Below are 14,200 nucleotides of genomic sequence, written 5' to 3'. Positions count from 1 at the left end.
TTTGTTGTATGTAGTTATACTATGTTAAAGTTAAAACTTTTCCTTTTATTTAGACAAAAAGGGGGAAATGTTGTAGAATATTATTTTAAGGTGTGTTACTTATGTTTATGTTGCATTTGTTTAGCTCTGAAGCTGTGTTACTGTGCCTGTCTAAAACACTTGATGATCTAATCAAGAACTGAATGGCCAATAGCAAGGCAGGATAAAGTATGGGTGGGGCTGGCAGGCAGAGAGAATATCTAGAAGGAGAAATCTGGGAGAAGAGAGATCAAAGAAAGAAGTAGAGCCAGAGAAGGAGGAGGACTCCATGGGCAATTCACACTGTAAGAGTAAGATTTACAGAAGTAAGAGAACAGGAAAAGCCCGGAAGCAAAAGTTAGACAGGATATCTTAAAGTTAAGAAAAGCTGAAAAGAAACAAGCCAAGCTAAGGCTGGACATTTATAATTAAGAATAAGCTTCTATGTGTAATTCATTTGGGAGCTGGGTATTGGGGTCCCCCAAAAGAGCAAAGAGCAAAATTCAACAACAACAAACTATATAGTTATCAACTATTGTTTATCTTTTTGTATGTCAGTGATGTTTGTATGTGATTTGTACTACTGTATTTGCCTGTGAGTTCAAACATTTGAAGGTCTGTGTGTGATCTATACTCCTGGGTCTGAGTGTAGGTGCATGCATGTGCACATCAGAGTACATCCTTGGTGACAATCGTTGCCATCCACCCTTTTAAAAAATTATTTTTAGTATGTGCACATGTGTGTGTTTGTGTATGTGGGTACAGTGCCCAAGGAGACCACCAAGAGGACATTGGCGCCCTGGATCTGGAGTTTCAGACCATCGGCCTGCCTGACAGGAGTGTTGGGAACTGAACCTGGTCCTCTGCAAGAGCAGCTGATGCTCTTAACTCCTGAGCCACCTCTCCAGTCCTGCCGCCCACTGTTCTGAGGAAGAGCTTCTTGTTCTGTGTACCCCGAATGCCAGGCCACCTGGTCCTGGAGCTTCTGCAGTCTCCTGTCTGTTCTCTCATCTCACCATAAGAAATCTGGGATTACAGGCACATGCTAACACATTCGTCTTTATGTATGATTGGAGAGCTGAACTTGGGTCCTCGAATTTGCACAGCAAGCCCTTTACCTGCTGGGCTATCTACCCAGCCCTATAAATTAATTTGTAATGAAAAACAAAATCTCTACTAGCTGTAGGATTTAGTATACATACACAAAAGGAAATATTAAATTTCCCAACCTTAAAATAATCTAAAAAAAAATACAATCTCTCCCTAAAGTTGAAATTCTCTAAATCCTGAATAAAGACAATGTATAAATAATGCAATATGTAATAATGTAACAAGAGCTCATTATTGGAAATATTAAAGATGAACTATTATTGGAAAGAAACTAGACCATCAAGATTTCCTGGGTATTACTTATTCTTGCACAAAAGTCTACTAATTGCCAAGGTTAAATTTGCTCTCTCTGCCTTGCTTCACCTCTTCCATAGACACATGAGGCACAGACGTGGCTCTCGCCTCATAACCAATGCAGTTGACTCAGAGTTACTGTAAACTTCAGATCTAGATATTGTCACCCATTTGCTCTTTCCAGAGACACACGGCTCTGATTTCAGGACACCTGTCACATTGTATCACACTTTTTTTAAAATGCCAGTGACAGTGCGGCTGGAATGTCAAGTGGAATGAAGTTGAACGGGTCAGCAGCGCCCATCCAGTGATTTTTAACTGGTTTCTGAGGCCAATATTTCCATGTAAAGTGACCAACTATGCAAAGCTGAGCCATGTATTTACGATACATGGAGGCAAGTTCCTCTTATCCGTGTCTATGGCCATTCTGTTCAATGAAGCCGTGGTGATGAGAAGCAAGTGTGAAGATGGCTGAAATAGTTGGGTCAAGTCTGCATCAGGTTGGTTCAGTAGTCACGTGCAAATGAGGGCATATTAAAAAATTATTTCTCTGGATAAAATGGGAATGAGGATGATGGTGCATCAACCAATTTCAGGAGACACTAGCAAGTGAAATGCAAACCATTGATATTTAAACAGGTGTGGAATAAAAGTAAACAATACTGTGTAGTATAAACGTAGGCAGAATTCTGTCCCAAACATCTGATTTCTAGTTCATTCCTCCCTATAATAGTAGACTTAAAGAAGTTAGCCAGTAATGGAAGCAGTGGGGAGTAGGAATATTGGAGGTTAAGGAACTTCTAATACTCCTGGATTTGCTGTGCTGGGTTGAGTTCCTACCATTTGACATGCCAAACCCACCCTCCTCTTCTCTCCCATGCTCCAGGCCCATCAGCAGTTTTCCTTGTCCTCTGGATTCTACTAGATCTCACCAGCAGAGAGCAAGAATGGGTGGAAAAGACCAGAGAATGGCCTGTTTCCACTCCACTGGTGAGTGTGTCTGGGCACAGGTCAACACTCTCTGTTCAGATGGTTTTGTACACAGCCTGTCTCCAGATGGCCTTGCACACAGCCTATCTAACTCCACATTCTAGTGACATGTTGCACAACAATGTCTCCCTCCAGGACATGCTTGGTCAGGTTAGAACGTGGTTCACCAAGAAGACCGGAAATTCTAAGCTTGGAGTTTCTCAGCTATGCCCACTGTACCTGAAGCAAACAAGTGACCTCTTCACACGGCCTTTGGGACTTGAAAGACAAAGGGCGCTAATGCAAGTCCTCACCTGTTCATTCTGACTGCTGTCTTATGAGTAAATGTGGCCTCCATTCATGTCCCCTGCTAACATTTATGGATTATAGGAAGCTAAACTGCTAGATTAAGTGATGGTCAGCCTCCTGTCACTATAACAAATCCCCAGATAACTAACTAATAAGGACCAGGGGCATATTTTAGCTCACAAATTAGAAGGCTGATTGAGTGGACCCGTCGATTTTGAGGCCTCTGGCACTGCTGTTAAAACAACCACAGCAGGATGCACAGGGCACAGAAAAGAGTTGATCCCATGGCCAAGAAGAAAACAACAACAGGAAGGGGCCCATTTGAGAGCAGCCCCCCAGGTCCTCAGGACCTACCGCCACCACCAGAACACCATCCAAGAGACCAAGTCTTTCAACACATGGGGCCTTTGGGAGACATCCATCACTCAAACTACAGCAGCTTGCACAGAGTCATATCTCATGCCCTTCACAGCCCTTGCCAGCCAATGGCATCCTTTGATTAGTTTCCATCCTGAAGTTGGGTCATTTTGTATCAGGCCTGCTGCCCTTTACAACCGTAACCACTTTCCCTCAAGGTACCCTGGGTCATGAAATGTCACTCATTGTTTTTTTGTGCCTCTGTCCTCCCACCTCATTGATAGGAGGGCCTATACTGGTTACCCTGCTCTCCAGGATTGGAGAGCCTACACTTGTTACACTGCTCTCCGTGATAGGAGATCCTATACTCACTACACTGCTCTCCATGATTAGAGAGCCTACACTCACTACACTGCTCTCCATGATTGGAGAGCCTACACTCGTTACCCTGCTCTCCAGTAGCAGCCAAAATCACAGGAAATGGCCTCTAAAGCAGTGTGAAGGCCACAGCACTTCTTTTACCAATGCTTTTCTTAGGCCCCAATTGGAGAATTAAAGTCAGAACTTGACACCTAGGTTAGCAACATATGAAAAATCCACTCCCATGCCCCTCTCTTCCTAGTCTTTAAGTTCTTTCCTCCAGGCCTGGGAAGATGGTTGTTAACACTGACTGCTCTTCCAGAGGAGCTGGGTTTGCTCCCAGTAACCACATGGCAGCTCACATCCATTCCTAACTCCAGTTTCAGGGAACCCAATGCCCTCTTCTTCTGTCCTCCATGGGCAGCAGGCACACATGTGAGACACAGACATTCCTGCAGACAACGCACCCACACACATAAAAAATAAAATAAATTCTTTCCTCTATATTATGGGAAGGAAATGTCAGGGCTTGGCTGCTTTCAGTGCAGAACCACTGTTCAGTTAGTGTGGCTTCCTGGAGTCAGGGAAGAGAATGCTGGGAGGACCCGTCAGGTTTTTACATTGCTGTGACCACAAAGCCTGAAAGAATTGACTCCAGGGAAGAAAGACTTGGTTCGTGGTTCTGAGTGTCCCCATCCATCAGGGCACAGAAGGCATGGCAGAACAGCTTAACTGACGGCATCAGAAGTATGTGGTGGAGACACCAGGGTGCAGGGCAGAGACCAGCAGCAGGTATAACCTGCAGAGGCCCTCGCTTATGACCTGTTTCTACCAGGGAGGCTCTATTTCCCACAGGCTCCCCAGGTTCCCAACCAACAGCACCACCAGCGAGGGGCAAACATTCCAAACTGGCATTTCCGATTCAAACCCTGACATAGGTTTAAATACATACACCCGCGAGGAAATACTTTAGCCTGGAAGTTACACCTGCATTCACCTCAGATCCCATGGCCTGAAGCACAGGGCACAGTCCCCACTGCAAAGGGCACGGGAAAGTGCAATCTTTCAAGGGAGGGCAGGATGTTAGGGGACACTGCAGCCATGTCACCTGGAGCTGCACAGGGATGGAGATCCACCATATCACAAATAACCATGCATCCTCGGAGGTTCCGCGTTCCTGAAACAGTCGACCTGGAGGCTTGGAACAGCTATGGTACATGTTCTTCAGCTGTTGCTTTCTCCTCCAGCTTGTACGTAAAAAGCCTGTGGTGGCTGATTTTAAGCTGCAGTATTTCTGAATCTGTATCAACTCCTGACAAGACACAAGTCTACATACTTGCTTGTGTGTTTAAGATTACGTTCCGGTTCTCACTTCAACAGCACATATACTAAAATTGGAATGATACAGAGAAGATAACATGGCCCCTGCACAAGGATAACACACAAATTCATGAAGCATTCCATATTAAAATAAAAAGAATGCTTCCTGGTGCTGCCGGGGTTGTCTAATTTCTGCTTGTTTTATCATGGAATGTTGGTGAGTGTGCCCAGTGTTACGGTTTAGTGACAACAGCTGGTTTTGGTGGTGGTTCAGGCTTCCCAGTCACTTACTGTCCCCAGGTGTGATGTTTCACTTCTATCAGGACCAGCTGTGAGCTAAGAGCAGCTTTCCCAATGACGAATAGTGACAGTGTGGGCTTCTTCCACAACCAGCAGTGCTTTCTCTGTACTTTGGCGGTCCCCAAGCGACACCTTTGCTGCTTGTGCACATCCAGTGACGTTGGACGGGCTACCTCAGATGCTGCGGTATGTCCTCATCTCGGGGTTCACTCAGGCAGGAGTATTATGGGTTGTCATAGCTTGGTGCAATGTGCCCAAATGTGGTCTATGTTCTCATCAGAACCCAAGGAGGTCTGTCACATGCCATATTTCGCTGTGGTGTATTGTGGGAGGTGCTACCACCTGCCCTTCTCCATAGAAAAGATTTCCAGGGCTAGAGAGATAGCTCAGAGGTTAAGAGCACTCACTGACTGCTCTTTCAGAGGTCCTGAGTTCAATTCCCAGCACCCACATGGTGGCTCACAACCATTTGTAATGAGATCTGGTTCCCTCTTCTGTGTACATAATAAATAAATCTTTGAAAAAGAAAGAAAGAAAGAAAGAAAGAAAGAAAGAAAGAAAGAAGGAAAGAAAGAAGGAAAGAAGGAAAGAAAGAAGGAAAAAAGAAAGTAAAAGAAAGGATTTCCGACTGTGCCTCAGACCCCTGGACTCCTTGAAACATCAGAGGTAGGGCCCTGAATTTTCATAGGATTTATTTCCTATCCTTTTAAAGTTTATTATTATTATTTGAATATTATTTGCATGTACACATGAGTCCAGAAGAGAGACTTGAATTCTCCACAGCTGGAATTACCAGCAGTTGTGAGATACCTGATATCAGTGCTGGGAACTGAAATTCATCTTTGGCAAAAGTATGCACTCTCTTTTTTTTTTTTTAATTTATGTGCACTGGTGTCTTGCCTGCATGTATATCTGTGTGAGGGGGTCAGGTCCCCTGGAACTGGAGCTACAGACAGTTGTGTGAGCTGCAATGTGGGTGCTGGGATTTGAACCCAGGACCTCTGGAAAAGCAATCAGTGCTCTTAACCACTGAGCCATCTCTCCAGCTCTCACTCTTAGCCACTGAGTCATCTGCCAGGCCCGTTGACTTACTGGCCAAACAGGACGCTCCAAGCAGATACAGACATTACTACTCTGCCTGTTTGCTGTCCAAACTCAACTGTTCAAGGTCTGATTCATAGGCACTGCTTATATTAGCAGTAACAGTGAAGCTGGACATTCTGCTCCTTCCCCAAGCTACTTAGCAAGGATAGCATGGTGGGTTTTGTGGCCTTTGGGCTTCTGCAGCTGGCCATTGTCGAGCCCATGCATCTCCCTGTGCTGGTGGTCTAGGCTGCTGGTGCACTGGGGGTCAGGAGTTCTTCTACCTTTATGGTCTCTATCAATGAGAAGCTCTGAGTCTCTACCAGGAATCTTCAACCCACCGAGAATTCCAGCCACTCAGGCTTGCTGTATGCCACCTTTGGGATTAGCAGTTTACAGTCACATGGTGCACTTGAATCCCTTATGGGACTTGTCTTGGTTATCTTTTCCAGTCTCACACTTTACCTGCCTGGGTGGAGTGAGAGCCCTGAAGAGTACAGAGAGGCATCAGCAGAGGACTCTAGGAAGAAAGCATATCTCATCAGTGTGCTTCCTTCCCCATAGTTCCTGAATGTTCTTGTTGGTACCCATGTTGGCTTACCTCATGGCCACCACCAAACAGAGGGGAAGGAGCATATGATTTACTAGCGTGAAATGTCATATAGAAGGAAGTTTTTTTGAGATTTGTTTATTATGTACACAGTGATCTGCCTGCATGTATGCCTGCACACCAGCAGAGGGGATTATATCTCATTACAGATGGTTGTAAGCCATTGTGTGTGTGTGTGTGTGTGTGTGTGTGTGTGTGTGTGTGTGTGTGTGCTGGGAATTGAACCCAGGACATCCGGAAGATCAGCCAGTGCTCTTAACCTCTGAGCCATCTCTCCAGACTTCTGGAATGAGTTTTAAAGGCCCCAGGACTTAGTTACTCCTTTCATAATGACCCTCCCTCCACAGGCAGGAGACCACATTGATATCCCACTTCTTGGTTGTGAGCCTAACCTTTAATGGCTGAACCATCTCTCCAGTCCCAAATACTCCCCAGTGAATGCACAGGCCACAGAGCCTGTATGATGATGCATCACAATATACAGCTGAGTGCTGACAGAGGGGTAGAAGTTGAAGTCACATCATTTTGAATGTCACTAGGTGTGTTAGACTGAACAATTAATCTCCAAAGATGTCTGCATATGTGACTATGTTATCTTTCAGGACAAAAAGGATGTTGCAGTTTGATTAGAAACCTCAAGATATGAAGCAGGACTGGTTCCCAGGATAAAGGCACTTGCCACCAAGCTTCAGTCTGATCCTTGGGACCCACATAGCAGAAAGAGAGACGCATTTCCCACCCCCAAGTTGTCCTCTGGCTTCCACCAGTACACTGTGATATGTGGACATAACACACACACATAATAATAATAATAATAATAATAATAATAATAATAATAATTTTTTTAAGTAAATAAAATCCCAGATGTGGTGACACACACTTTTAATCCCAGGGACTCAGGAGGCAGAGGCAGGCAGATATCCATGAGTGCAAGGGCAACTTGGTCTATGTGGTGAGTTCTAGTATATCTAGGACCCACATGAGACCCTGTCTCAAAAATAAAAACAAAAAAGTGTAAGATGGAGGAATAAATATCTCCTGTTGCTGGCTTCAAAGATAGAGAAAAGATATCAATAGCAAGTGTTATGCCCACATCATGAGCCCCCCAGAGACCACCAGGAGTCTGAGTTCATATACAAAAGCAAGAGACTTTATTGCAAGCTCAAGCTTGGGCTCTCTGTCTGTTCCAACACAGCAGTTGGATCAGGGAAAGCCCTGAGCTCAGTTATGGCAGGGATTTTAAGGACTAAAGGATTTGAGGTAGGGGAATTCCAGACTCAGATGGGGAGGGGTTGAACTCCTCACTGGGCAAGAGTTGGGCACAGAAGTCTTGTCAAACAGGGATCGGTTACTGGCATTGCTGCAAGGAAATTGGCAACTTACATACAAGTGATGTAAGCTATCCTTAATGTTCTGGAGCATCTAACACTTGTTTGTCTCAATTCTGATGGGTCCCCCACAGGGTGCAGTTTGTGGCTTTTCCTGGTTATTGTATTGTGTGAGGCCTAGTCCCGGTATTGTTAGTCTGCAGCCTGTCATGGCTGCACTAATGTTAAGTTAGGCCTCTTCACAAGGAGTGTGTACATTCTCTGACAGCTTTGAACTGTCTACAGCTGCTGTCCAGAAAGGAAGGAACAGGGTACCAACAGTGACTCCAGTGAACAAGAAGAGGAATTCTCCCCTAGAGCATCCAGAGACTAACACAGTCCTGTCAATCTCTTGTTTTCAGCCCTCTCAGACCCGTTGCCCCAGATTTCTGACTTCTGCAACAAGGAAATAAAATGAACAAACATCTAAGCCACTAACTCTATGGTTTTTATTACGACAGCAATATATATATATAAGTAAGCAAGACACCATGTCCCTCAAGTCTGGGGACAACTCTAAGAATGGCGGAGCATTGAAAGCTCAGCCTGTGTTGGGGATTTAGCTAAGTAGTGGAGCACTTGCCTAGCAAGCACAAGGCCCTGTGTTCGATCCTCAGCTCAAAAAAACAGAAAAACAAAAAAAAAAAGGAAGCTCTACCTGATTCTTATCCTGACCTAGAGATGGTTCTAGGAAATGACCAAGTTGTAAAGGAAAACACAAGTCAGTGTTCCCTTCTTTTCCTCTTTTTCCAGGAGAGGAAAATGGAAAGTACACAGCAGAATGTATACTGTACAAGATATTGTTTCCTCGTGACTGCAACTAAATCCTGGTACGGAAAGACTCAGCATGCAGAAAGGTTTTGGCTCACAGCTTCTGAGGGTTCCATGGCTGCTAGACTCCATGAACCCGGGAAGAACATCAAGAAGCAGAGGGAGGAGACCCAAACTGGGAAGAAGTGTGACCTTCAAGGATGTCCCGGGGAACCCTACTTCCTCCAGCCAGGTTCCACTTCCTAAAGTTCCACAGCTTCCCACAGTAGCACCACCAGGCGGGGAGCGCTTCTTCACTCACATTTCCTAGAGAAACAGAACAAGTAGACTCAAAGAGAAAGCCTGTCTCAAAAACCAAGGAGAAGGAGGAGGAGGAGTCAAACCCTTATCTACAGAGGGAGGATGTTACATACACAGGTATTGTCTGCAGTAGCTAAGCCTGGTGGACTCCACTCACAGCATGGAACGCACAGAGCACTCACTTCCCAATGCAGGAGTCATGTGCACACACTCATTTCATGTAAATGAGACCGTTCAGGATGTATGCTTATGTGTTTGCTTACACAAGTGAACTCAACAGCCCAACATACACGAGAAAAGTAAAGGCAAAACCTCCACCTCCAAAGAGCATTCTCCTCATAGTTGAAGATAAACCTCATTCTCCACATTGGCACAAAACCCTCCCTCTAATCCTTTGTGAGAGCCAAAGTTTTAAGTTTTAGTTACTGTGCCTAAGAGATCCATGAAACAAAAATGCCTCCAACCACAAGCCTCTTGCCCAAAGCCAGACAGTTCCTGGAATGCTGGAGGCTGTTGTTTATGGGAGACAACAAGTCACATGTTTTCACTCCCCTCTACAGGTTTGGTTGACCCAACTGCACCAGATGTGCTTGATCACATGTGGGCAGAAGGCACGCAGACAGGAAGTGCATCAGGATGTATGCAAGCCCCTAATTGGATGTAGGCAAGAGGTACACAGGCAGGAAGTATGTCAGGCTATATGCTTGCCCCTGATTGGACCTGATGGGAAATACTGTGGCCTTATGGGTTTGTCTATTTAAGCTTCTGAAAAATGTGACTCATGGCCATTTTCTGGGAATCCAGGAATGGACCTGGCCAGAGTTCATCATCCTAGCCAGTGTTTAATTAAAGTTTGCTTCAAATTTGCTCAAAATTGTGGTAGTGAGTGGTCTTATTCTCATCTGGCAGGATTAACATCTGCCCTTGTACAGGTCAAACATGTTTTGGGGGATCATCATGCAATGCACAAATAACATTTCCTTTTTGTTTAAAATCATAAAAATATTTAAGTATGACTTTTTATTTCTCATGTTTATTTTTTATAATATCCAGAACCATCTTCCTTTCCACAAAGACATTTCCTCTCAACTTTTCTAGGTAATACAATTTCTATAAAGCTACTAGGATTTTTCTCAAATCAGATGTGATGGCCCAAATCTGCAATTCCAGGAGGCTGAGGCAGGAGAATTACAAAGCTTGGGCCAGCCAGAGATACAGAATGAGACCCTATGTCAAGACACACACACAGGGGTCGGGGGTTTCGTTTTCATTTCTTTTAGCCTGCACCTTGATGCTCAACAAGAGTCACTTAAATTGGTCTGAAAACAAAACGCTGGTGGAAGTAAATAAGAACGGGGCTTAGGAAGTGCTCAGTTGGTAAAGCAGTTGTCCACACACATGAAGCACCAGGTGCAATCCCAGCCTGCATGAACTGCCCTTGGCGCTGCAGCCCTGAAACCCCAGGACTTGGGAGATAGAGAAGGATCAGAAGTTCAAGGATCTTGGATATGTAGCAAGTTTGAGGTCAGCCTGGGATACAAGAGAGCCAGAAAGAGAGAAAGAGGAGGGAAGGGCAAGGAGAAGGGGAAGAGGGGGAGAGGACAGGAGCAGAGAGGAAGGGGGGAAGCTGGAAAGCTCATCTAGAGAGTATTCATTTTTACACGAGGTAATTTGTTACTGCAATAGGTTGCTGACACCTTCACAGTTTTCCATCCTCAGCTAGTCACCTTCATTCCAGAAATCTACTGGGCAGCAGAAGGCATGTTGTCAGGTTTCTCACGAGGAAACTAGAGAAGCCCATAGTCATGGATCCAGGGACTCCAGTAACACACCTTGAGGATAAGGGCAAGGGTGATTTAAATATTCATTTAATATTTATCTCAGAGGTTTAACCAAGGAACAAATAAAACCCGGGGTAAAAGTGTGTGTGCTGGGGAAGTGAACGAGAGTAAAAGCTGGAAAAGTGAAGCTTGCAACACATAGGAAGCCATCAGAAACTATTCAGAGAAGTACTGCGAATGTGGGGATGGTGTCTGGAATGAAGAGATCAAGACCAAGGAGAAGCATAAATCCAGGTCAGAAACACAGGGCACTGACCTAGGATTACTGCTCCCAGTGTGTGCACCAACAGAACACAGGCTGCTGGAGCTCACAGAAGTGCTTGAGATATTTTAATTTGTGTCTTAATTTTTGAAAACAGATACAGCTGTCACAGAACACACAAATGACTACAATTAAATCGTGGGCATGCATACCTTTCCCTTCCTTTTTCTTCTGAGGCTGAAATACCTAAGAAATATATCTTTGCTATCACTGCTGTGTATAATACGACACCTTCAATCCCAGCCCTGGGGAGGCAGAGGCAGGGAGATCTCTGTGAGTTCAAGGCTAACCTAGTCTAAAAAGCAAGCTCTAGGACAGCCAGGGCTATGTACAGAGACACACACAAACTCTGTCTGTCTCTCTGTCTGTCTCTCTGTCTCTCTCTCTCTCTCTCTCTCTCTCTCTCTGTGTGTGTGTGTGTGGTGTGTGTGTGTGTGTGTGTGTGTGTGTGTACACATATATATCATATTTCTTTGCTGAGGATATGGGGGGATCAGAACTTCTACATTAGAAACATGCTAGGCAAGGGCAAAGATGCAGCTACTCAGGGGAGAATTAGAAGATTCAATGGGAAACCAGAGTAGAACAAAAGCAAGGGGCCAGGGCCTCCAGCCTCTGCATACTGAGTGACACAGCTGAGGCCTTTATTCTCAGCCCCTGGCTTTACAGGGCCTTGTTCTGTCTCTAAACTCAATGCAGAGCCCTGTAAAGTCAGCAGATCTTGCTTTAAAATCGGTGACTATCAACTGTGGGGCATGGTGGCACACACTTTTAATTCTAGCCCTGAGGAAGCAGAAACAGGTAGGTGTCTGTGAGTTCTGGACCAGTCTGGTCTACACAGAGAGACTGTCAAGAATGATAAGGAAAAAATGAAGAAGAGAAGGAAAGAAGGAAGGAACAAAGGAAGGGAGGGAGAGAGGAAAGAGGAAGAAAGGAAGGAAGGAAGGAAGGAAGGAAGGAAGGAAGGAAGGAAGGACATCTTCAATATTAAGCACAGCCTTTATGAGTGAACATATTTAAATGAAAAACTCACTATTTCTGATTTCTCGGTTGCTGTCTAGATGTTTCACCAAAAATGAATTCCCAGCTCAAAAACACTTTCAGAGTCACGTCTGCATCTGACACCTTTGTCTCTTCATTGCCTTGGTTTTTAATAATGGTTCTTAATGGTTCAAGAATTTTAGATTTTTCTGAGAAACTCACAGTCTAAGAAAACCAGACGAACATTTAATGGCTGTAACAAAACATGAAGGATGGTGCTAGAGCATTTGAGACAGATTTCAGAAATTATGTTAAAAATGGTTTCGGTGAGAAAAGTGGGGAAGGGGACCGTAGGCAGCAATGAGTGTGTGGGGCTGAAATACAGAAACAGCCCTGTTAGACAGCCTATCCTAAAAAGACTGCCATTTCCAAGACGTAAATAGTAGTGACATTTGGTAATAGAGCAAGAGTTTCTCTTATTTTCTGAACTCTAACAATACACAAGGTATTCACTAATGATTAGGAATTTCCACCTAACCAACTATTTTAGCTTCTACCAAACAAAATTTATAGTGCACCTTTAAGGAAAAGTTGAAAAATAGAGATCATGGAAGAATAGGGAAAAGATTGTGGAAGTCAGTCTCCCAGGCTCTGGGTCACAGTGTGACAAGAATACACTATTCCATCTGCAATCTCTGGGAGACTCGGGACCACAGCATTTTGCCCATGTGGCCAAAAGGCAAAATTTCCCTGCTTGCAAATGATGACAAACCAAATATTTAAACATCAAGCAGAATCCAAGGTCAAAGAAAACAGCTAATGTTTGGGCAAATCAATCACTTGAAACTTCTTCATCTGTGAAACAGAAAACTGCCTGTCTCTCAATACAGATCAACTCATATTGTTGCTACATGACCACACATGTTCAGTAGCCAAGCAAGAGGCTTAGTCATCCCCTATGTCCTATGTAATCCTTGAGCTGCATGGTGTGTAATTTACACACAGTGTGATCACGAAGTCTATGCGCACACACGGCATAGCTCCCAAGCCCATATGTTCATATGTGGGGGGCATCCATAAAAAGCGGGTCACGGACTCCTGTCCTCTTCGTCTCCCTCTTCCTCTCTCTCCATGCACAACCTTCCATAGGCCTACAGCACATTCCCCCGTTCCTTCTCCTGACAAACTCCTACAGTGGGTTCTGTCGTACCTCCTGGCTTTTCTCTCACAGTAAACAGCACCACTTAATGAATAACACAGCACCACATAAAACTAACACATGTAGGGAAGAATGTAGGACAGTGTTTGAGTTCGGGAAAATGACGATATAGGCCATATATATATTCATGTGTCTAATCGAGACACAGATGTTTGCTTGCTCCCCTTGATTTAGAAAGACCTTACAATTCCATTTACCATTTGTTTGCTCTGCAAACTATACAGCTAAAAGCTGTGAGTGCACAGAATTATGGTGTCAGAATGCCAACCTTTGAATTCTAAATAAGTAGGACTTTTTAACACAAGTTCCAAATGTGAACATTTCATATTGGCAGTTACTTCCAAATAAGCTATTTTTTAGAATGATTCTTCTACTCTGTTCAGAAACTATGCAGAGAAATCCCAACTTAGGGCTCTAAAACTCTAGCTACTGACCTGAAATCTAAGCGAAGGTTTCCTACTCTGTGTTTTTCCAGCCAGTTTCTAATTCCACCCCTGAAGAAAAGCAGGGCCTTCTCAGGAAAAAGCAGGTCTCAAGTTCTGCCCCACAGTGACTGTCATTCACTAAGGCTTTCTTTTAGATGGAACAAAGTCTCAAGAATGCAGCAGGTGTTTCTGAGACGTTCCCAGTCCCTACAACTTCCAGAACACTTCTCAGGATCCCCTAAGACCAGGCAAGTTTAGCCCAAAGCCAGACAGTCCTCCACTTACCCTCCTCGCATCCCTCCCA

General features: G+C 44.4%; 1 non-coding gene across 1 annotated transcript; it reads left to right on the top strand.

The window, feature by feature from the left end:
- The first annotated feature begins 4,781 nt into the window (after window positions 1-4,781).
- Window positions 4,782-4,887, top strand: LOC118575432. Its single transcript, XR_004943864.1, has one exon. It is a non-coding gene; the product is annotated as a U6 spliceosomal RNA (small nuclear RNA).
- Window positions 4,888-14,200: the final 9,313 nt, after the last annotated feature.

This window comes from Onychomys torridus, unplaced genomic scaffold, assembly GCF_903995425.1.
Source record: "Onychomys torridus unplaced genomic scaffold, mOncTor1.1, whole genome shotgun sequence".
Classification (NCBI taxonomy): Eukaryota; Metazoa; Chordata; class Mammalia; order Rodentia; family Cricetidae; genus Onychomys; species Onychomys torridus.
The sequence above is the reverse complement of the archived record's forward strand: the minus strand, read 5'-3'. Positions and strand labels throughout refer to the sequence as shown.